Source organism: Ambystoma mexicanum, chromosome 1p, assembly GCF_040938575.1.
Source record: "Ambystoma mexicanum isolate Mex_15411 chromosome 1p, UKY_AmexF1_1, whole genome shotgun sequence".
Lineage (NCBI taxonomy): Eukaryota > Metazoa > Chordata > Amphibia > Caudata > Ambystomatidae > Ambystoma > Ambystoma mexicanum.
In genome coordinates, this window is record NC_090921.1 from 24,342,599 (window position 1) to 24,364,238 (window position 21,640).

The following is a 21,640-nucleotide window of genomic DNA, read 5'->3' on the forward strand; positions in this document are numbered from 1 at the left end:
CTGCAACAGCCTCTTTCTCAATCTGCCTTCTGCTACTCTGCACCCTCTACAACTAATCCAGAACAAGACTGCAAGACTTATCCTTGGCCTAAAGCCATGGACTGCACCTCTTCAGCCCTGAAACCTTTCCAATGACTCCCAGTGGCTGCAAAGATCAAGTTCAAGACCCTTTGCATTGTCCACAAGGCTTTCTGGAGCCGGGGCCTGCACTACATCCAACGCTCTCATCCAAGATACCTTCCTTCTCAAGCCCTTCGCTCAGCTACCTCCAACTGAGGGTCAGATGCTTCTCCAGGCAAAAAGGGGGGTAGATCTCTATCCTCTGTAGGTGCCTCCTTCTGGAACGGCCTCCCTGCCTCTCTCAAACTTGAGCTGGACCAGAAGCAGCTCAAGACCTTCCTTTTCTGCTCTTCTTTTTCTCTCTCCCTCCCCTGTTGACCTACCTGTCTGCTGCACCGACTGACTGTTTGCCTGCTGTCCAAGTTTCAGTGGGTACCAAGCCCCTCCATGATCAGTCTCCCCTGTGCTGGCTCTTGACCTCCCATGCACTAGGGGCTGTATCTGCAAACTCTACTGTCCCCTGCCGCCTTGCCCTTACCCAGAGCCGCACTGCCCTGACTTCACTTACTCAGTGCAATGCTGTCCTGATTGTACTTGCCCTTTCCCTCTCCTTGGCACTTCCCCCTCCCCCCCTGCCCATTGCACTGTCACACTTGCATGATCTGAATGACACAAGGCCTAGTAAGATCGTTCGTCTTGACCTCCCTCTGTTCTCTCCCTTGTCTTGTTGAGCATATAAACACTTGTTAACATGCGCGCTATAAATGACTTATCATATCATATCACCTTTACGGACATACCCTCCTTCTAACCAGCCACACCAATGGTCCGATGCTGCAAAGAGTTGCAAGGCTCAATAAGTGCCGACCCTCGGAGGGCAAGGGACTGTGGGATGAAACCAATCCTCCTGGACTAATAGTCCAACAGGGGACTACCATGATCACCACAGCTTGTTCCCACCATATTTTGCTCAGAGCCCTCGGGATCGAGGTCATCAGGGGAACTATATAAAGTATCTCCTTAGCCCACTCTAGGGGTAGGGCATTCTTCCTGGGTCCTGTGGCAAGTCAGACTTAGGAGACAGACAAGAGGTCATGCTGTAGAAACAAAGAGAATATGGTCTATCTTACCCCTAGAACTCAGGGTTATATACCCGATCTAAAGAAAATAATAAACAGGTGCTCGTCACAGTGTCTCCCAAACATAGCACAGTCCTCCGTCCAAAGCCTAATCTAGCCCAAATGATGTCCCTACCACAAAAAAAGGGTCAACATAAACTCAAACAGAACGGGGAATCCTTCTCAATCTATGAAATCGTGGCTGGCTTCTGACCCTTACCCAAATGTCGCTCTGGTTTCTCCCAAGCCAGACACCTTATTGTACAGTTCAAAGTTCAGGTTTGGAAAATGGCTCTTTATTCTTCCTCTTCTCTTAGTGTAAAGGTTTCTGATTCTGGCAGTCAGGCCACGATCATTCAGCCCTGGAACATTGCTTCTCTCACCACCCCTTGGGTGTGGGTGTCTTCCTCCTCACCTTGGGGTATTGCTCCTCTCACCCTGCCTTGGGCATTTTTTGTTTCTCTTGCCTTTGAATCCTGATATTCTCACCTCACCGTGGGCTATTATGTCCCTCACCCTGCCTTGGGGTATCTCGTTTCACCCCCCCCCCACCCTTGGAGTTTCTGGTCTCACCCCACTTTGGGGTCTGGCTGGGCTTCTCTGCCCTCTTTCCCGTCCCCTGGAACAACCACATACCTGGTTAGCCGTAGCAGCTTCCCTTGGGAGCGGCGATCTCCTCGGCTGGCGCAGAACTATGGTTGGAGTTCTCTCTCAGTCCTCCATGCCTGTTCGTCGGCACCATATACTTCCGGCATTGGTCAACCACTTCTGACTTAGTCAGAACTTCTCTGCTTTAGCCAAATCTTGCTGGCTCTGGTGTTCTGCTGGCTTGTTGGCTCCTCCATGTGATAGGCCTTCTACAGTGGGCCGCTTAATACCCCCACCTTCAAGGAAATCTCCTCTTGCGATTGTCCCTACAGGATTTTCTCCTTCTCTGGTGCCATTCGTATGGCCTCTTTATGTTTCAGGCTGTAATAAGATTGGGCAATCTTTTCATTCTGAGGTTCAATTAATGATGGTATTATTAAAGGGTTGGAAACCATAGCAGCCATTTCTAAAGGGTCATTAACACTCTTCCTAGACAATCCCCATACTGCCAACAAAGAAATGGGACTCTTCTCATGACGATGAATACAATCCCTCTCTGGGGATTCTTTGTCCTCTAAGGAGCATGTACCCATGTGGGATCCTGCTTGACTTGTCCCTTAAGGTGTTAAGCTTAGTGGGCTCACCTCCCCAGTTCCAAAAGGGGTGGCTCCCCCTTGGGGATAAGGGACGAATTCCCTCGATTCATTACCGTGCCTTTTCATAGGGAACCAGAAGTCAATTGGTGAAACCCTCAAGTCCAGAATTGGGACCCCTCCTTCTCAAGCAAATATCTTTGAAGACACTATTGGTTTGGGAAATCTACTCTGAGGAGGGGGTGGGGAGATCCAGCTCAAGGTGTCTGCAGTGATGCTCTCCTTCCTCAGATGGAGGAGATATAACTCTGCCCAAGAGCAAATCTTTTGCACCAGACAAGCAGTGTGCCGCTTCCCCCGCCCCTGACCCCCGCAACAATTAGTTTAGCACTTGGCAGCCAAATTGTCAGTACAAATTAGAACTGATCTTTGCTCCAGGCTCCTGGAGAAGTTCAGGAAGGCATGGAAAATTGCAGACAGTACCCACCAATATGAAGAATGCTGGGATTCACATAGGAACCACATCCCCTGTGTTTCTTTGACACCCATGTCACTTGCCCAACTGCTCCTTTTGCTGGCATCTGAGGTTATCACAATGGGAGATGAGGGTTTACGGAACAAGTTACTTACCTGTATCTGTTGTTTTCGAGCATGGGTCTGGCATGGATTCACATGCTCATGAATATTCCCTTTTGTCAGGCTGGGAATCCTCAGTGAAAGAAAAACCAGTTTCATTTTCGTTTCTGAACTGTCTTTCTCCTATAAACCAATCACTGAGCTCTGGGTCATACTACCCGCAGCCAATGACTGCCCTCTACCTAAGCCCCACCTCTGGCAGCCATCCTCAGATTTGGTAGCACGTGAAGAGGCAGTATGACCAAGTGAAGAGCCGCAGAGGGGTAGGCGGGAGGGTTCGCATGTGAATCAATGCCAGACCCATGCTGGAGAACAACAGTTACAGGTAAGTAACTTGTTCCTTCTCCAGCATGGGGTCTGGCATGGATTCACATGCTCATGAATAAAGAATACATAGCAGTACACACATGCACAACCACGGGACGTGGCAAGGCTCAACAGAAGCAATTTTTTACCTCCTCACCAGGGTCAACTTCAAGCGAACAGTTTGCGCAGCACTGCCTGGCCGACTCTGGACTCCTCCCTCGAATCCCTGTCTCCGCAGTCGAATACAGGGAAGGTGTGCGTCGACCTCCACGTAGCCGCCCTGCAGATGTCCAGCAGAGGCACACCAGACAGGAATGCCATTGTGGCAGCGATTGCTCTGGTAGGATGGGCTCTCGGACGGCCAGTCAACTGTCAGTTTGTCAGCCGGTGACAATGGGTTAATCACCTGGAGAGCCACTTGGAAATGGAAGCCTTGGACAGGGCCTTCCCATGGTTCACAGGACCAAAGTTCACAAAAGGCTGAGAAGTTTTCCAGAAACTCTTTGTGCAGGCCACATAGAACTTCAGCGCTCGAGCCACATCCAGCGAGTGCAAAGTCCTCTCAGCCAGTGACGAAGGCGTCAGAAGAAACACAGGTAACACCAAGGGTTCGTTGAGATGAAAGTCTGACGGAACTTTGGGCATGAAGGAGGGGTGCGTCCATAGCACCACCTATGTCTCGTGGAAAGTCAAATAAGGTGGCTTGCAGGACAGGGCCTGGATCTCTCTTCTTGTCAAGGTGATGGCCACGAAAAAAGTGGTCTTCCACGATAGAAACTTCAGCGGACCTGAATGCATAGGTTTGAATGGAGCCCCCATGAGCCTAGTCAGCACCACGTTGAATTCCCACACCGGTCCCGCAGCCTTCACCGGCCAGAACGAGCAGAACAGTCCCTTGATGAATTCCTTGACCAGACGGTGTGACCAAACGGAGGATCGTCCTGGAGATCTGGTGTAGCAGGAAATAGCCACTAGATGCACCTTAATGGAGGCATGCGCCAGCCCTGATTTAGCCAAAGATAGTAAGTATGGAAGCACCTGAGGGGCCGTGACCTGAAAGGGTTGATCTTCTGCAATCAGCACCAGATCACAAAGCGTTTCTATTTGTGTCCATAGCACTTCAAAGTAGAAGATGTCCTGGTTTGGCGAGTACCTCACTGCAGTCCGCCAGAAGCTCGTAACCACCAAACTCTAATGCTGCAGGAGCCAGGCCTTCAGTGATCCTGGATCGTGGTGCAGAATTGCGCACCCTTCCCTGGCGAGAAGATCCACTGGCAGCTTGACTGGAGAGGATGTTGACATGCTGAGATTGTCCGGGTACGAGATCTGCCTCGGCCACGCTGGTGCGACAAGGATCATCCTGCACCGGTACCGTCTGAGTTGACTGATGACTCGAAGTAATAGCGGCAACGGAGGGAACGCGTACAAAAACAGTCCTTCCCAAGGTGTCCCCCCATCCTTCCCAGCTGGGGAAACCTGCTGGCAAACCTCCGGCACTTGGTGTTCGTCGCTGTCACAAACAGATCGATCTGGGGACTGCCCTATTTGAGGAGCAGGCTATCCACTTGATCCTGCCGAAGCTCCCACTCATGGCAAGAGCGCAGCTCCCTGCTGAGAGAGTCGGCAACAGTGTTCGTTACTCCTGCCAGATGGAACGGAATGAGGAACATCCCATGGGTGACGGCTAAGTGCCACAAGTCCTGTGACTCCTTGGAGAGCGCTGGGGACCTGGTGACCCCCTGCTTCTGGATGTAAAACATTGTGGTGGTATTGTCCGTGAAGACCCTCACCACCTTGCCCTTGAGGGACGGCAGAAACCACCTGATGGGCCAAACCACTGCCCATAGTTCCAGCACATTGAAATGCAGCATCTTCTCTTCCGGTTGCCACAGGCATCTGGCATGAAGACGTCCGGTGTGGGCTCCTCATCCGTCCAGAGAGGCGTCTGTTGTGACTGTCTCCTGGTACGGGGGGCTCTGAAAGTCTGTGCCTCCAGAGATGTTGGAGCGCACGCCCCATCACCTTATCACTCAACGGAACTCTTCATTTAGCGCCATTTGTCCGGGCACCAGGACCCAACGGGCATCGAGGAACTCCTGGAGCGGACGCATCCACAGCCTGAAGAGCTGAATCAGGTAGATGCACGACGACATCATGCAGAGCAGCGACTTGATGGTCCTCACCATGGCGAGCTTCAGTGCTAACAGCTGTTGCATCTTGCCCATATTTTTTCCTCCGACGGAGCCGCTACGCAGGCCACCGTGTTGAGCTTGGATCCTAGGAACAGAGCATCCTGCGATGGAGTCAAGCAGTCTTTTTTCTTACGAGAAAGTATGTGGAGTAAACTCTGGAGCCCCACAGTCGCCATGGAACCAGCTCTATCATCCCTTTTTGTAACATGGCCCGGACCGCCAACAGCAGCTGAGGGACGTGTTGTTCCTGCCGGGTCACCAGCGGTATAGAACACTTTCATTGAAATTCTAGGGTGTGTACGTGGGCGAGAGCATCTGGTACCCAATGATCGGTGGAGAAGGTCTCACACATACTGACCAACGGGGTGCATGGATGGGGTGGGCCCCCCCCCCCGACGTCCTTGCTGGTTCAATCTTGCTTGGAGGTCGATGGGCTGCCTTCAAGTCCCTGACGGCGGCGTCCACCCTCGAAGGCCTTGGAGCGACCCCTGTTGGCTTCCTGGGTCGAGGGCGGGAGTGTTGGTGGTAAGAGGATGAACCCCCCCCCGAAACCCTTCAAAGACCTGTTAGACTTCCCACCTGAGGAACAAAAGGACAGTTGTCGTTGCTGCAGAGTGCCTAGGGCACGTGCTGTCTCTGTGTCCGTCTTGACGGCCTGGAGGGATTCATCCACCGCCTTCCTGAACAGGTTGTCTCCATCAAAAGGCATGTCCAGGACCCACGTCTGGACCTCCTTTCTAAAGTTGGTGGCCTTAATCCAGCCACGACGGCGAAGGCAGACTGTTTCCCATCTAGCTGAAACCAGTGTCCGCAATGTCCAGGGCCACTGTGATGGCATGGCCCAACGCCACCTTGCCTTCTTGGAGGATCTCCAAACCCTCTACCCGCTTGTCATCAAGGAGGAAGTCTAGTAGCAGAGCCAACTTATACCAAAGCTCCTGGTCGTATCTGGCCACGATCACAAGGGCGTTGGCAGCCTTGACCGTCATCGCCACCGAGTATATAAACTTTCTACCCATGGAATCAAATTTCTTCCCCTCGTTGTCTGGAGGGGCGGAAGAAGAAAAAACGCTGAATTCGACGATTTCTTCCTGGCGGCGGCCGAGACCACCGAGTCCGGTGACGGTTGACACCGTAGGCACTTGGGTGCAGAGTCCGGACCACTGTACTTTGTCTCTAGTCGGTTTCTCTTCGCTGGGGCTGATTTGGGGTTCTTCAGCAGTGCCAGCCCCTCATCCCAAATATCGACCAGGAGTGGGATCGAAAGGATGGTCTTCCTCTTTGCCTCCCGGCGCTGATACAAGAAGCCTCCTTCTCCTCCGGAGTGAGCTGGAAGAGCTCTGATGCATGGGCGATCATTGAATGGAAAGAGCCCTTCTCGTTTGGTGGAGAAGCTCTCGGCTGTGGAGATGAGCGGTCTCCCATCCCACAGTAGTCATCCGTGCCCGTCGTTGCCGTGTCCGATTCTGTTCCCCGAAGGTGAGAGTGTATTAGCTGGAACGGGGAAGTAGGGTGTATCTTCCTTTTCTTCACCCGAGGTTACCCCAGTGTCAAAGGGGTCACCCGCAGAGGTGCCGCCGGCGGGGTCGCTGGTGGCGCCGTCGGCATTCTCCTCTTAATCTCAGACACCAGCGTGTGGGGGGTAGACAGTATGTCCTACGAAAGGTCTCTAGCAGGCATCTGGGGAGAAGGGTCGCTGGGCTCAGCGCCCAAGTCATCATCCCTGTGGACAGAATTGTCATCCTCGTGGATGGCATCATCGTCGCCATCGCCTCCGGCGGGCGTGGTACCGACAATTCCCTAGTCTGCATTGTCAGCCTGAATGGTGTGGACGGAAAGTATCTCCTCCTCGTCGGACGAAGAAATGTCAATTCCTGGAAGCACTTCTCCGCCCTCCCCCCCTTTCTTTGGGTCCTTAGGGGTCAGTGTCGGGCTGAGGTCCGGCATCCTCTTCTCCAAAGACTTCTCAACCGGCTTGGCCAAAGCCTCCCTCCTGGGTGGAAGAACCACTCTGGCTGTCGTCGGGGCACCATGCCCTGGGTCCACCCCTATAGCCTTCGAGAGGGATACCACCACCAACATGATTGGAGGAGGACGGCTTGGCCTGGTGCACCTGGGCCTTCACCTTCAGGCCAGATCCCTTGTCCGGCTTGGCCTTCTCCTTCAAGGATGGGTCGGGCACACTTTCCTGCAGGCCTTCTCCTTCACGGCCCAGCCAGACACTTGTCCTGCCTGGCCTTGTCTAGTTTGGCTTTCTCTGGAATCTCCTGCAGCTTCCCTGGGGTAGCTGACTTCCTCTTGGACGAAGAGCTCGAATAATGGCTGGAGATCGATGCTGAAGGAGATGTTGAACACGCCCTGACCGTCATGGGACCGCAGAGGCAGCAATCCCGATGGAAGCGGACTCGCAGTGCTTGGCCTTGTATTGGGCCCCCATGGATGGAGCGCCCTCAAAGGACTTAGAAGCCCGGTCAGGTTGACTGGATCCAGACGAGGAATGGCCCTGCTGGACCAGCACTTATTCAATGCCTCGGGTTCACACACCGATTTATCATCGGTGCTAGGGAGTGAATAGCCCCCTCAAGTGTGTCTGTAAGGTGTCAGGCTAGAACCAAGCTTACATCTAAGCAAGGGTGACAGCTTTGCAGGGGTGATGTACTTCCAATTTCTAGGGCCTCATTACAACCCTGGCGTTGGACCATGGTGCGATTAGCACCATGGTCCATGCCGGATTACGCCATGGTGGATGGCGGATTTACTGCCCCATTCCAAGGTTGGCGGGGCGGTAAATCCCCATTCACCATGGCCACTTCCCCATTCCCATTTTTGGCCCATAGGGCTCAATGGGAATGGGGAAGGCGCTAATTACGGCACCGTAAATTACGGTGCCGTAATTAGCACCAAGGTCCCTTAGCGGGTTGGACTTTAACGCCTGCAAAAAGCAGGCGTTAAAGTGTGAATCGGGCGTTAAGGGTTTAATGGCACCGCAGCCTTTTACAGCGCCGTTAACCCCTTAACGCCAGGTTTGTAATGAGGCCCCTAGTCTCTATGACTGGTCTTGGATTAGTATTGAGTCTTGCCGGGGACACAGAAATGTTCACACAAAATGTAAGCAAGTGGTGATCAGACCAAATGCTGGGGTTAGCGGCAAGATTACCCAATCAAGGGTATGCCCTCGAATATGGGTTGGTCCAGTCACCCACTGCGAGAACCATTTAGCATCAAGAGCACCCAGTAAAGACAAAGTGGCATTATCTGAGGGTGACTCAGCCCTAAGGGTGACTCAGCCCTAAGGGTGACTCAGCCCAGTGGTTGAAATCTCTCATCACTAGATCAGGTGTGTTTACCATAGTGATTTTATGCAAGAGACTTAGCAGCTGTTCCTCGAAGAGGGGGAAGTACCCTTCGAGGTCTATAAAAGGATGACTATGGTTTTACTATAAGACTCTCACAGTCATCCAAATACAATGAGATAACACGCTGATCCACCTCCAAATACAGTAACACCACGCGGGGGCGGCGTCTTCCAGCCAGCTTTATGCTATGGTGGGTGGTGGCGATGCTCGTGTTGATAGATGGCCCATAGGCTTCCATCCGTTACAGACCTTAACAGTATATGAATGCATTGGCAATACAGTACAGCAATTGAAAATCCAAACTATGGAACCCAAAACACTCAAAGCAACTAAGACAATGGGTAGTTACAAGAGCCAATAGCATGAAATACCTGTTGAGCAGCTATCACCCATCGAGCTAAATAAGAGTTTTACACCGGCCAAATAAACAGTACCTGGGAATAAAGCAAGCACCTTATTTCAAGTTATTACACATACCTCAAATCTCATTTTGTCCCACAGATTGCCTACCTGAAATGTGCCCTGCGATGAATGGATCCATTTGATTCAGGTGCAGATAAACGAATCATGCGCTCGCAGTGCCACCCGCTCTTATCTTCACGCAATTTCTATATGGGACAGTTCAACCAGCCAATTTGTCAGCTACTAGCTTTCTTTTCAATTCTCTTATGCCGACAAAATTATTGTGGCTTACATTTATGAACCATTTTCTAACGCTATATCATTTTTTCTATCAATTCTTCCAATTTTTATTTCCTAAGGGATTTTTGACACAATATTTGAAAAACTGTCTTATTAACCCCTTGTTAAAAAGCCTGGTCTTGATTCCATATTTAGCCATTTTAGACCCATAACATATTTATCACTTTTAAGGGAAAATACTAAAAGTCTGTAGCTTTTCAGCTGTAATCCCACATGGAGAGGAACCATCTTTCTTAAGATCTTATCAACTGGTTGTTAGGGCGCAGCAGAGGACAAAGACAACTCCTCTCCATGTGGGTGAGGACATCCTCCGGGGCAGCGGTGCCGGGGCCACCTCTCTGCTGATACTCTTGGATCCTTTGGCAGCTTTCGATATGGTGCACCACGGGGCTTTGAGGTCTATCCTCTCCACCTGTATCAATAGGGATCCCATTGGCTCAGGTCATTCGCCTAAGACAGATCACAGTGTGTCTGGAAGGGTACAGCCAGGTCCTTCCCTGCTGCCAGTTCAATGCAGGGTCCCAGGGCTCCATCCTTTCTCATGCGCTTTTCAATCTGTAAATGGAGAAGCTGGGTGACTTGTGTGACGGGACATCCCCACAAATAACTACTCCGGACATTCGAGTCAAGTTCCAAGGGTGCTTATTGGAAATAACACCTAAATAGCTTCGTAAAGGGATTCTTGGGTAGTCTTAGTGCTAATCAGGGTTTGGGGGAGTTTGGCGCTAGGGTTGTCACTCTTACTATTTTCACCCGGTCTTCCCACTCCCTAGCCCAGGCATCAGTAACATGGTGTTAGTCACTACCAATCAGTAAATCGTGTTGGTCTTCTCTCATTCTTGAACTAAGTGTGACTTCTGGTCTCGGGAGGATAGTTCAGGGGCAACGCGCTCCTCTTGGGAGCAAGACGACGTGGAGCAACACAGGTTTGATCCACGGGTCCGCGCTTCGAAACCTCTGTGTATTAAGCGCGTTGGAAATAAACAATTGCAATTACAATTCATTAAGGCGCTGCCTCCCTAGAGGTCTTCTATCGATCCCTGACGTAGCCCTGCTTAAGTGTTCTGGGGATGTTGAATCCTTACACACAGTACCACTGCTCGCACGCCAATCGTCATCTGGCCCTCTCCTATGCCGACTCCCATGATGCTCTCCTGCCAAAGGTCTGCTATCCCTTGCATTCCGTCTTCCTACCTCCACCTTTTGAGGTTACACCCCCATCTCTTCTCATTTTCTAAAATCACCCTCATCACTACCGCCTACTACCTTTGAAGGTACCTTCTCCTTCCTCCTACGCTGCCTTGCCTCTACTATGCCTCCACTGCTACTATCCTCTCTGCCTCTCACTACTAACAGCTCTCTAGTACTGCTTGCACTCTACTGCTACTATCACTTCTCACTCTTGTCTTACTCTCCACAGCTGCAACCACTACTACTTACTAGTGGGAATACCTCTCCCTTCAACTACTACCAACTCTTCCTCACTCAAACTACACTTGCTCCTTAGTTTCATGCACAACCACTTCACAGACTCTCTCCAGTAACCACCACACTCCTTCTCTGGTCTCTTGGATCTCCTTCTCCACCTCCTGTCCTCACCCAACTAACCCACACCCCACACTTAACTCCCAGGTTCATCCTTCAATAGTTCACCCCCTCCCTAGATTGCCCAATTTACCCTGCCAATAGCATACCTGCCTTCCAGGGGGTGTGACAGAGGAACGACTCAAAGAGGCTCCAAAGGGGCTTATAACCCCCTGACCCTTCCTTGGTCCTGCTGCATTTCTGCTATGAGATTTGGGGCAGCGCGCAAGCGACTGTAGTATCTTTTCCCCCATGCCTTTTCATGGGTCTTTTCATATAGATCCCTGCTAGTGGTTTGCACTCCTTCCTCCACTGACTCCAGCAGATGCGGTCCGCTAGAGCCACATTCAATTTTCGAATGCCACACTGGTGTTGTGGCACATGTCGCATCCTGTGATGTAGGTTCCCTGTGTGAAAACTCCTGCTGGAGCCACACACTTCTCTGGGCAACTGCGCTCGTCCACAGCTTCTCTTGCACTATCCTCCTGGCGCCGTTCCCTCGGCCTCCTGGGGCATCCTTCTGGCTCTGGCTCTTCTGCTGGCTCCTGTTGGCAGCGGCTGATTGGTCTTCTGTGTTCTCTTGCACTATCCTCCTGGCGCCGTTCCCTCGGCCTCCTGGGGCATCCTTCTGGCTCTGGCTCTTCTGCTGGCTCCTGTTGGCAGCGGCTGATTGGTCTCCTGTGTTCTCTTGCACTATCCTCCTGGCGCCGTTCCCTCGGCCTCCTGGGGCATCCTTCTGGCTCTGGCTCTTCTGCTGGCTCCTGTTGGCAGCGGCTGATTGGTCTCCTGTGTTCTCTTGCACTATCCTCCTGGCGCCGTTCCCTCGGCCTCCTGGGGCATCCTTCTGGCTCTGGCTCTTCTGCTGGCTCCTGTTGGCAGCGGCTGATTGGTCTCCTGTGTTCTCTTGCACTATCCTCCTGGCGCCGTTCCCTCGGCCTCCTGGGGCATCCTTCTGGCTCTGGCTCTTCTGCTGGCTCCTGTTGGCAGCGGCTGATTGGTCTCCTGTGTTCTCTTGCACTATCCTCCTTGCGCCGTTCCCTCGGCCTCCTGGGGCATCCTTCTGGCTCTGGCTCTTCTGGCTCCTGTTGGCAGCGGCTGATTGGTCTCCTGTGTTCTCTTGCACTATCCTCCTGGCGCCGTTCCCTCGGCCTCCTGGGGCATCCTTCTGGCTCTGGCTCTTCTGCTGGCTCCTGTTGGCAGCGGCTGATTGGTCTCCTGTGTTCTCTTGCACTATCCTCCTGGCGCCGTTCCCTCGGCCTCCTGGGGCATCCTTCTGGCTCTGGCTCTTCTGCTGGCTCCTGTTGGCAGCGGCTGATTGGTCTCCTGTGTTCTCTTGCACTATCCTCCTGGCGCCGTTCCCTCGGCCTCCTGGGGCATCTTTCTGGCTCTGGCTCTTCTGCTGGCTACTGTTGGCAGCGGCTGATTGGTCTCCTGTGTTCTATTGCACTATCCTCCTGGCGCCGTTCCCTCGGCCTCCTGGGGCATCCTTCTGGCTCTTCTGCTGGCTCCTGTTGGCAGCGGCTGATTGGTCTTCTGTGTTCTCTTGCACTATCCTCCTGGCGCCGTTCCCTCGGCCTCCTGGGGCATCCTTCTGGCTCTGGCTCTTCTGCTGGCTCCTGTTGGCAGCGGCTGATTGGTCTCCTGTGTTCTCTTGCACTATCCTCCTGGTGCCGTTCCCTCGGCCTCCTGGGGCATCCTTCTGGCTCTGGCTCTTCTGCTGGCTCCTGTTGGCAGCGGCTGATTGGTCTCCTGTGTTCTCTTGCACTATCCTCCTGGTGCCGTTCCCTCGGCCTCCTGGGGCATCCTTCTGGCTCTGGCTCTTCTGCTGGCTCCTGTTGGCAGCGGCTGATTGGTCTCCTGTGTTCTCTTGCACTATCCTCCTGGCGCCGTTCCCTCGGCCTCCTGGGGCATCCTTCTGGCTCTGGCTCTTCTGCTGGCTCCTGTTGGCAGCGGCTGATTGGTCTCCTGTGTTCTCTTGCACTATCCTCCTGGCGCCGTTCCCTCGGCCTCCTGGGGCATCCGTCTGGCTCTGGCTCTTCTGCTGGCTCCTGTTGGCAGCGGCTGATTGGTCTCCTGTGTTCTCTTGCACTATCCTCCTGGCGCCGTTCCCTCGGCCTCCTGGGGCATCCTTCTGGCTCTGGCTCTTCTGCTGGCTCCTGTTGGCAGCGGCTGATTGGTCTCCTGTGTTCTCTTGCACTATCCTCCTGGCGCCGTTCCCTCGGCCTCCTGGGGCATCCTTCTGGCTCTGGCTCTTCTGCTGGCTCCTGTTGGCAGCGGCTGATTGGTCTCCTGTGTTCTCTTGCACTATCCTCCTGGCGCCGTTCCCTCGGCCTCCTGGGGCATCCTTCTGGCTCTGGCTCTTCTGCTGGCTCCTGTTGGCAGCGGCTGATTGGTCTCCTGTGTTCTCTTGCACTATCCTCCTGGCGCCGTTCCCTCGGCCTCCTGGGGCATCTTTCTGGCTCTGGCTCTTCTGCTGGCTCCTGTTGGCAGCGGCTGATTGGTCTCCTGTGTTCTCTTGCACTATCCTCCTGGCGCCGTTCCCTCGGCCTCCTGGGGCATCCTTCTGGCTCTGGCTCTTCTGCTGGCTCCTGTTGGCAGCGGCTGATTGGTCTCCTGTGTTCTCTTGCACTATCCTCCTGGCGCCGTTCCCTCGGCCTCCTGGGGCATCCTTCTGGCTCTGGCTCTTCTGCTGGCTCCTGTTGGCAGCGGCTGATTGGTCTCCTGTGTTCTCTTGCACTATCCTCCTGGCGCCGTTCCCTCGGCCTCCTGGGGCATCCTTCTGGCTCTGGCTCTTCTGCTGGCTCCTGTTGGCAGCGGCTGATTGGTCTCCTGTGTTCTCTTGCACTATCCTCCTGGCGCCGTTCCCTCGGCCTCCTGGGGCATCCTTCTGGCTCTTCTGCTGGCTCCTGTTGGCAGCGGCTGATTGGTCTCCTGTGTTCTCTTGCACTATCCTCCTGGCGCCGTTCCCTCGGCCTCCTGGGGCATCCTTCTGGCTCTGGCTCTTCTGCTGGCTCCTGTTGGCAGCGGCTGATTGGTCTCCTGTGTTCTCTTGCACTATCCTCCTGGCGCCGTTCCCTCGGCCTCCTGGGGCATCTTTCTGGCTCTGGCTCTTCTGCTGGCTCCTGTTGGCAGCGGCTGATTGGTCTCCTGTGTTCTCTTGCACTATCCTCCTGGCGCCGTTCCCTCGGCCTCCTGGGGCATCCTTCTGGCTCTGGCTCTTCTGCTGGCTCCTGTTGGCAGCGGCTGATTGGTCTCCTGTGTTCTCTTGCACTATCCTCCTGGCGCCGTTCCCTCGGCCTCCTGGGGCATCCTTCTGGCTCTGGCTCTTCTGCTGGCTCCTGTTGGCAGCGGCTGATTGGTCTTCTGTGTTCTCTTGCACTATCCTCCTGGCGCCGTTCCCTCGGCCTCCTGGGGCATCCTTCTGGCTCTGGCTCTTCTGCTGGCTCCTGTTGGCAGCGGCTGATTGGTCTTCTGTGTTCTCTTGCACTATCCTCCTGGCGCCGTTCCCTCGGCCTCTTGGGGCATCCTTCTGGCTCTGGCTCTTCTGCTGGCTCCTGTTGGCAGCGGCTGATTGGTCTTCTGTGTTCTCTTGCACTATCCTCCTGGCGCCGTTCCCTCGGCCTCCTGGGGCATCCTTCTGGCTCTGGCTCTTCTGCTGGCTCCTGTTGGCAGCGGCTGATTGGTCTCCTGTGTTCTCTTGCACTATCCTCCTGGCGCCGTTCCCTCGGCCTCCTGGGGCATCCTTCTGGCTCTGGCTCTTCTGCTGGCTCCTGTTGGCAGCGGCTGATTGGTCTCCTGTGTTCTCTTGCACTATCCTCCTGGCGCCGTTCCCTCGGCCTCCTGGGGCATCCTTCTGGCTCTGGCTCTTCTGCTGGCTCCTGTTGGCAGCGGCTGATTGGTCTCCTGTGTTCTCTTGCACTATCCTCCTGGCGCCGTTCCCTCGGCCTCCTGGGGCATCCTTCTGGCTCTGGCTCTTCTGCTGGCTCCTGTTGGCAGCGGCTGATTGGTCTCCTGTGTTCTCTTGCACTATCCTCCTGGCGCCGTTCCCTCGGCCTCCTGGGGCATCCTTCTGGCTCTGGCTCTTCTGCTGGCTCCTGTTGGCAGCGGCTGATTGGTCTCCTGTGTTCTCTTGCACTATCCTCCTGGCGCCGTTCCCTCGGCCTCCTGGGGCATCCTTCTGGCTCTGGCTCTTCTGCTGGCTCCTGTTGGCAGCGGCTGATTGGTCTTCTGTGTTCTCTTGCACTATCCTCCTGGCGCCGTTCCCTCGGCCTCCTGGGGCATCCTTCTGGCTCTGGCTCTTCTGCTGGCTCCTGTTGGCAGCGGCTGATTGGTCTTCTGTGTTCTCTTGCACTATCCTCCTGGCGCCGTTCCCTCGGCCTCTTGGGGCATCCTTCTGGCTCTGGCTCTTCTGCTGGCTCCTGTTGGCAGCGGCTGATTGGTCTTCTGTGTTCTCTTGCACTATCCTCCTGGCGCCGTTCCCTCGGCCTCCTGGGGCATCCTTCTGGCTCTGGCTCTTCTGCTGGCTCCTGTTGGCAGCGGCTGATTGGTCTCCTGTGTTCTCTTGCACTATCCTCCTGGCGCCGTTCCCTCGGCCTCCTGGGGCATCCTTCTGGCTCTGGCTCTTCTGCTGGCTCCTGTTGGCAGCGGCTGATTGGTCTCCTGTGTTCTCTTGCACTATCCTCCTGGCGCCGTTCCCTCGGCCTCTTGGGGCATCCTTCTGGCTCTGGCTCTTCTGCTGGCTCCTGTTGGCAGCGGCTGATTGGTCTTCTGTGTTCTCTTGCACTATCCTCCTGGCGCCGTTCCCTCGGCCTCCTGGGGCATCCTTCTGGCTCTGGCTCTTCTGCTGGCTCCTGTTGGCAGCGGCTGATTGGTCTCCTGTGTTCTCTTGCACTATCCTCCTGGCGCCGTTCCCTCGGCCTCCTGGGGCATCCTTCTGGCTCTGGCTCTTCTGCTGGCTCCTGTTGGCAGCGGCTGATTGGTCTTCTGTGTTCTCTTGCTGTACCGCAGCCAGCACCATTCGAGGCAAGGAGGTGCTGTGAAGGGTTTGGCCTATCACCAGGTCAGGGTGTTCGGGGTTGGGCTCCCTCCCTCCATCCCATGGCATGGCATGGCATGGCCATGAAGGCACCCCGGACACACTCAGTAGATGTTGTATTGGATATCTGTTCAGCAGTAATCGGATGACGTTCAGATCTGTCTTTAGGTGTCATTAGGCGAAGATCTCCAATGACTGAGGATGTGTCGTTCTACGACAGAGGACTGGATCGTCCCAGCAAGTCTAAAATGGAACGTTAATCTGATGCAATCCTGGTATTTCAGCCCATCAAGCCATCATTCCTTTCAACGGAAAGTCTTTTGCAAGGTCCTCCCTTTTCCCCTTCCTCAGTTATGGGCTCCTATAGTGTCCGCTATCTACTACTCTAAGTCTCCATTTTTGGCTCAACATGCCTATGTATTATTACGGCGAGTGCTGCAGAGCCCTGCGGCCATTGGCTCCCTCTGGATAAACCTATTCAGTTCAAGGCCGTTTGTCTGGTTCATTGCGCCTTTTATGGCCCTGGTGCAGAGTATCTTCAGATTCAATTCTCTCCGTACATCCCTGCTCCGGCTCTTTGCTCATTGGTGGACGATCTTTCTCCATAGCTGCGGCCCAGCTCTGGAACCCTATGCCCTGTGCTTTACGGGCAACAGAGAATGATTGCTTTGGTGGTTACTTAAAACCTACCTGTTTTAGTCTTCCTCCTCACTTGGCTAGCTAGCGCCAAGATGCCCTTGGAGGAATGTGGCGCTTTACTAATTCTGGTAACAAAGCATCCCTACATTCTCAGGAGCTGCATGGTCGCTTTTATTAGACACGTTTCCTTTTTGTGTCTTACAAAGCTCAGTTTGCTTATTTTCAGTTATATTTACTATGAAGGAAAGTTCAAGCATTTTCCCCAAATGTTCAAGTGCTTGCACTTTCCCATGTGGACTATCAAAGCTCCGCTGGGTAAGGTTTGCAGAGAAGTTGCGCGTCTGATAACGGGGCGCAGCCTGAGCGTAGAGCTCCTCAGTGGGTGTCTTTGCACTGGCTGCCAAGTCACTCCAGAATTCTGTCCAAATCGGGTTGCCTAATTTACAAGGCTTTCATTCTACGCTGACTTGGTTACTTAGCCACTAAATTGCAACTTTGAGGGTAGACGCTCATCGCATGGCAAGGATCAGTTATTTCCTGCGATTCCTAGGGTAGAAAAAAGCCAAACGCACAGCCAGGCCTCCTCTGTGGCTAGCCCTAGGCTCTGGATATCCCACCCTTCCCTTTTAGAGCAGGTTCCTACATTTCTAACCTATGCTTAAGGTCTTCAGCATTATTTATTCCAAAAAGAATTTCTAATTATTCCTTGTTTCCATAGTTATTCTCTTTCATAGACAACTACAGTATATGATTGTTCTCCTGTACAGAACTCTGAGCCCTTTAGGGCAGGGCTTAGGGTTACTATGTGTGGGTACAAGAACATATTTTAGTGAACACAAGTCCGGTGTCATATTTCTTGAATGTCAGAGCATTTATCTATGTGAAAACATTCCAGAAAGTGGATTAGCAGAATGAAGCCGAGTACTGGAGCCCAAGGCAATACTCTATTCCTCCACTAGCAGAATGAAGCCGAGTACTGGACCCCAAGGCAATACTCTATTCCTCCACTAGCAGAATCAAGCCGAGTACTGGAGCCCAAGGCAATACTCTATTCCTCCACTAGCAGAATCAAGCCGAGTACTGGAGCCCAAGGCAATACTCTATTCCTCCACTAGCAGAATCAAGCCGAGTACTGGAGCCCAAGGCAATACTCTATTCCTCCACTAGCAGAATGAAGCCGAGTACTGGAGCCCAAGGCAATACTCTATTCCTCCACTAGCAGAATGAAGCCGAGTACTGGACCCCAAGGCAATACTCTATTCCTCCACTAGCAGAATCAAGCCGAGTACTGGAGCCCAAGGCAATACTCTATTCCTCCACTAGCAGAATCAAGCCGAGTACTGGAGCCCAAGGCAATACTCTATTCCTCCACTAGCAGAATCAAGCCGAGTACTGGAGCCCAAGGCAATACTCTATTCCTCCACTAGCAGAATGAAGCCGAGTACTGGAGCCCAAGGCAATACTCTATTCCTCCTCTAGCAAAATGAAGCCGAGTACTGGAGCCCAAGGCAATACTCTATTCCCCCTCTAGCAGAATGAAGCCGCGGAGTCTATAACTCAGGGTGTAGTAACCCACCTGTGTGCGACTTTTCATGTGGACCTATTCTTCTTGGCACAAGTCACTGCCGAGGAAGCCCTCCACCATCCAATGCTCACGCCTCTCCTGCTACAATTCCTTCACAGGCTTGCATTGATCTTAGTAGTAACCATACAGTGTACCTTGACAGCTGCAACAGAAACGTAGCCAGCCCCCCGGCCAAAACGCTGCACCAACTCTGTATGCTGCTGGGCTCATCCATGGTCGAAGTCTCTGCCTGGCTCATAAAATGAATGCTTTGTGGTCTATCCATCCAGTAGCTGCACAGTGCTTGTGCGTTACAGCCTTACCAGGCACAGACGTTTGGCAAACTACAAACTGTGGGCTCCCATGCAGCATATACATTTAGTGGACGATACCTACGCATTTAGATCCCTCGGCATGGTATGCCCACTTCTGCAGATCTCCCCGCACCCATGCTTGGAACCCAAAAAGAGTTTACAAAAGCCCTAAAGAACTGCCTCTTTCATCCATCTAATTATTTTAGGGCACTGCCCTGAAGACCCACCTGGTCCACCAGCTGCTTATCCTAGAGCAGTGCCCAGAAGACCCACCTGTTCCACCCAGCTGCTTATCCTAAAGCAGTGCCCCTGAAGATCCACCTGTTCCACCCAGCTGCTTATCCTAGAGCACTGCCCTGAAGACCCACCTGTTCCACCCAGCTGCTTATCCTAGAGCAGTGACCTGAAGACCCACCGGTTCCACCCAGCTGCTTATCCTAGAGCACTGCCCCTGAAGATCCACCTGTACCACCCAGCTGCTTATCCTAGAGCACTGCCCCTGAAGATCCACCTGTTCCACCCAGCTGCTTATCCTAGAGCAGTGCCCTGAAGACCCACCTGTTCCACCCAGCTGCTTATCCTAGAGCACTGCCCCTGAAGATCCACCTGTTCCACCCAGCTGCTTATCCTAGAGCACTGCCCTGAAGACCCACCTGTTCCACCCAGCTGCTTATCCTAGAGCACTGCCCCTGAAGATCCACCTGTACCACCCAGCTGCTTATCCTAGAGCACTGCCCCTGAAGATCCACCTGTTCCACCCAGCTGCTTATCCTAGAGCAGTGCCCTGAAGACCCACCTGTTCCACCCAGCTGCTTATCCTAGAGCACTGCCCCTGAAGATCCACCTGTTCCACCCAGCTGCTTATCCTAGAGCACTGCCCTGAAGACCCACCTGTTCCACCCAGCTGCTTATCCTAGAGCACTGCACCTGAAGACCCACCTGTTCCACCCAGCTGCTTATCCTAGAGCAGTGACCTGAAGACCCACCGGTTCCACCCAGCTGCTTATCCTAGAGCACTGCCCCTGAAGATCCACCTGTACCACCCAGCTGCTTATCCTAGAGCACTGCCCCTGAAGATCCACCTGTTCCACCCAGCTGCTTATCCTAGAGCAGTGCCCTGAAGACCCACCTGTTCCACCCAGCTGCTTATCCTAGAGCACTGCCCCTGAAGATCCACCTGTTCCACCCAGCTGCTTATCCTAGAGCACTGCCCTGAAGACCCACCTGTTCCACCCAGCTGCTTATCCTAGAGCACTGCACCTGAAGACCCACCTGTTCCACCCAGCTGCTTATCCTAGAGCACTGCCCCTGAAGATCCACCTGTTCCACCCAGCTGCTTATCCTAGAGCACTTCCCTGAAGACCCACCTGTTCCACCCAGCTGCTTATCCTAGAGCACTGCACCTGAAGACCCACCTGTTCCACCCAGCTGCTTATCCTAGAGCACTGCCCTGAAGACCCACCTGTTCCACCCAGCTGCCTATCCTAGAGCACTTCCCTGAAGACCCACCTGTTCCACCCAGCTGCTTATCCTAGAGCAGTGCCCTGAAGATCCACCTGTTCCATACAGCTGCTTATCCTAGAGCAGTGCCCTGAAGACCCACCTGTTCCACCCAGCTGCGTATACTAGAGCACTGCACCTGAAGACCCACCTGTTCCACCCAGCTGCTTATCCTAGAGCACTGCCCTGAAGACCCACCTGTTCCACCCAGCTGCTTATCCTAGAGCACTGCACCTGAAGACCCACCTGTTCCACCCAGCTGCTTATCCTAGAGCACTGCACCTGAAGACCCACCTGTTCCACCCAGCTGCTTATCCTAGAGCACTGCCCTGAAGACCCACCTGTTCCACCCAGCTGCTTATCCTAGAGCACTGCCCTGAAGACCCACCTGTTCCACCCAGCAGCTTATCCTAGAGCACTGCACCTGAAGACCCACCTGTTCCACCCAGCTGCTTATCCTAGAGCACTTCCCTGAAGACCCACCTGTTCCACCCAGCTGCTTATCCTAGAGCACTGCACCTGAAGACCCACCTGTTCCACCCAGCTGCTTATCCTAGAGCACTGCACCTGAAGACCCACCTGTTCCACCCAGCTGCTTATCCTAGAGCACTGCACCTGAAGACTCACCTGTTCCACCCAGTTGCTTATCCTAGAGCACTGCCCTGAAGACCCACCTGTTCCACCCAGCTGCTTATCCTAGAGCAGTGCTCTGAAGATCCACCTGTTCCACCCAGCTGCTTATTCTAGAGCACTGCCCCTGAAGATCCACCTGTTCCACCCAGCTGCTTATCCTAGAGCAGTGCCCTGAAGATCCACCTGTTCCATCCAGCTTCTAATCCTAGAGCACTGCCCCTGAAGACCCACCTGTTTCACCAGCTGCTTATCCTAGAGCACTGCCCCTGAAGATCCACCTGCTCCACCAGCTGCTTATCCTAGAGCACTGCACCTGAAGACCCACCTGTTCCACCCAGCTGCTTATCCTAGAGCACTGCCCTGAAGACCCACCTGTTCCACCCAGCTGCTTATCCTAGAGCACTGCCCTGAAGACCCACCTGTTCCACCCAGCAGCTTATCCTAGAGCACTGCACCTGAAGACCCACCTGTTCCACCCAGCTGCTTATCCTAGAGCACTTCCCTGAAGACCCACCTGTTCCACCCAGCTGCTTATCCTAGAGCACTGCACCTGAAGACCCACCTGTTCCACCCAGCTGCTTATCCTAGAGCACTGCCCTGAAGACCCACCTGTTCCACCCAGCTGCTTATCCTAGAGCACTGCACCTGAAGACTCACCTGTTCCACCCAGTTGCTTATCCTAGAGCACTGCCCTGAAGACCCACCTGTTCCACCCAGCTGCTTATCCTAGAGCAGTGCTCTGAAGATCCACCTGTTCCACCCAGCTGCTTATTCTAGAGCACTGCCCCTGAAGATCCACCTGTTCCACCCAGCTGCTTAT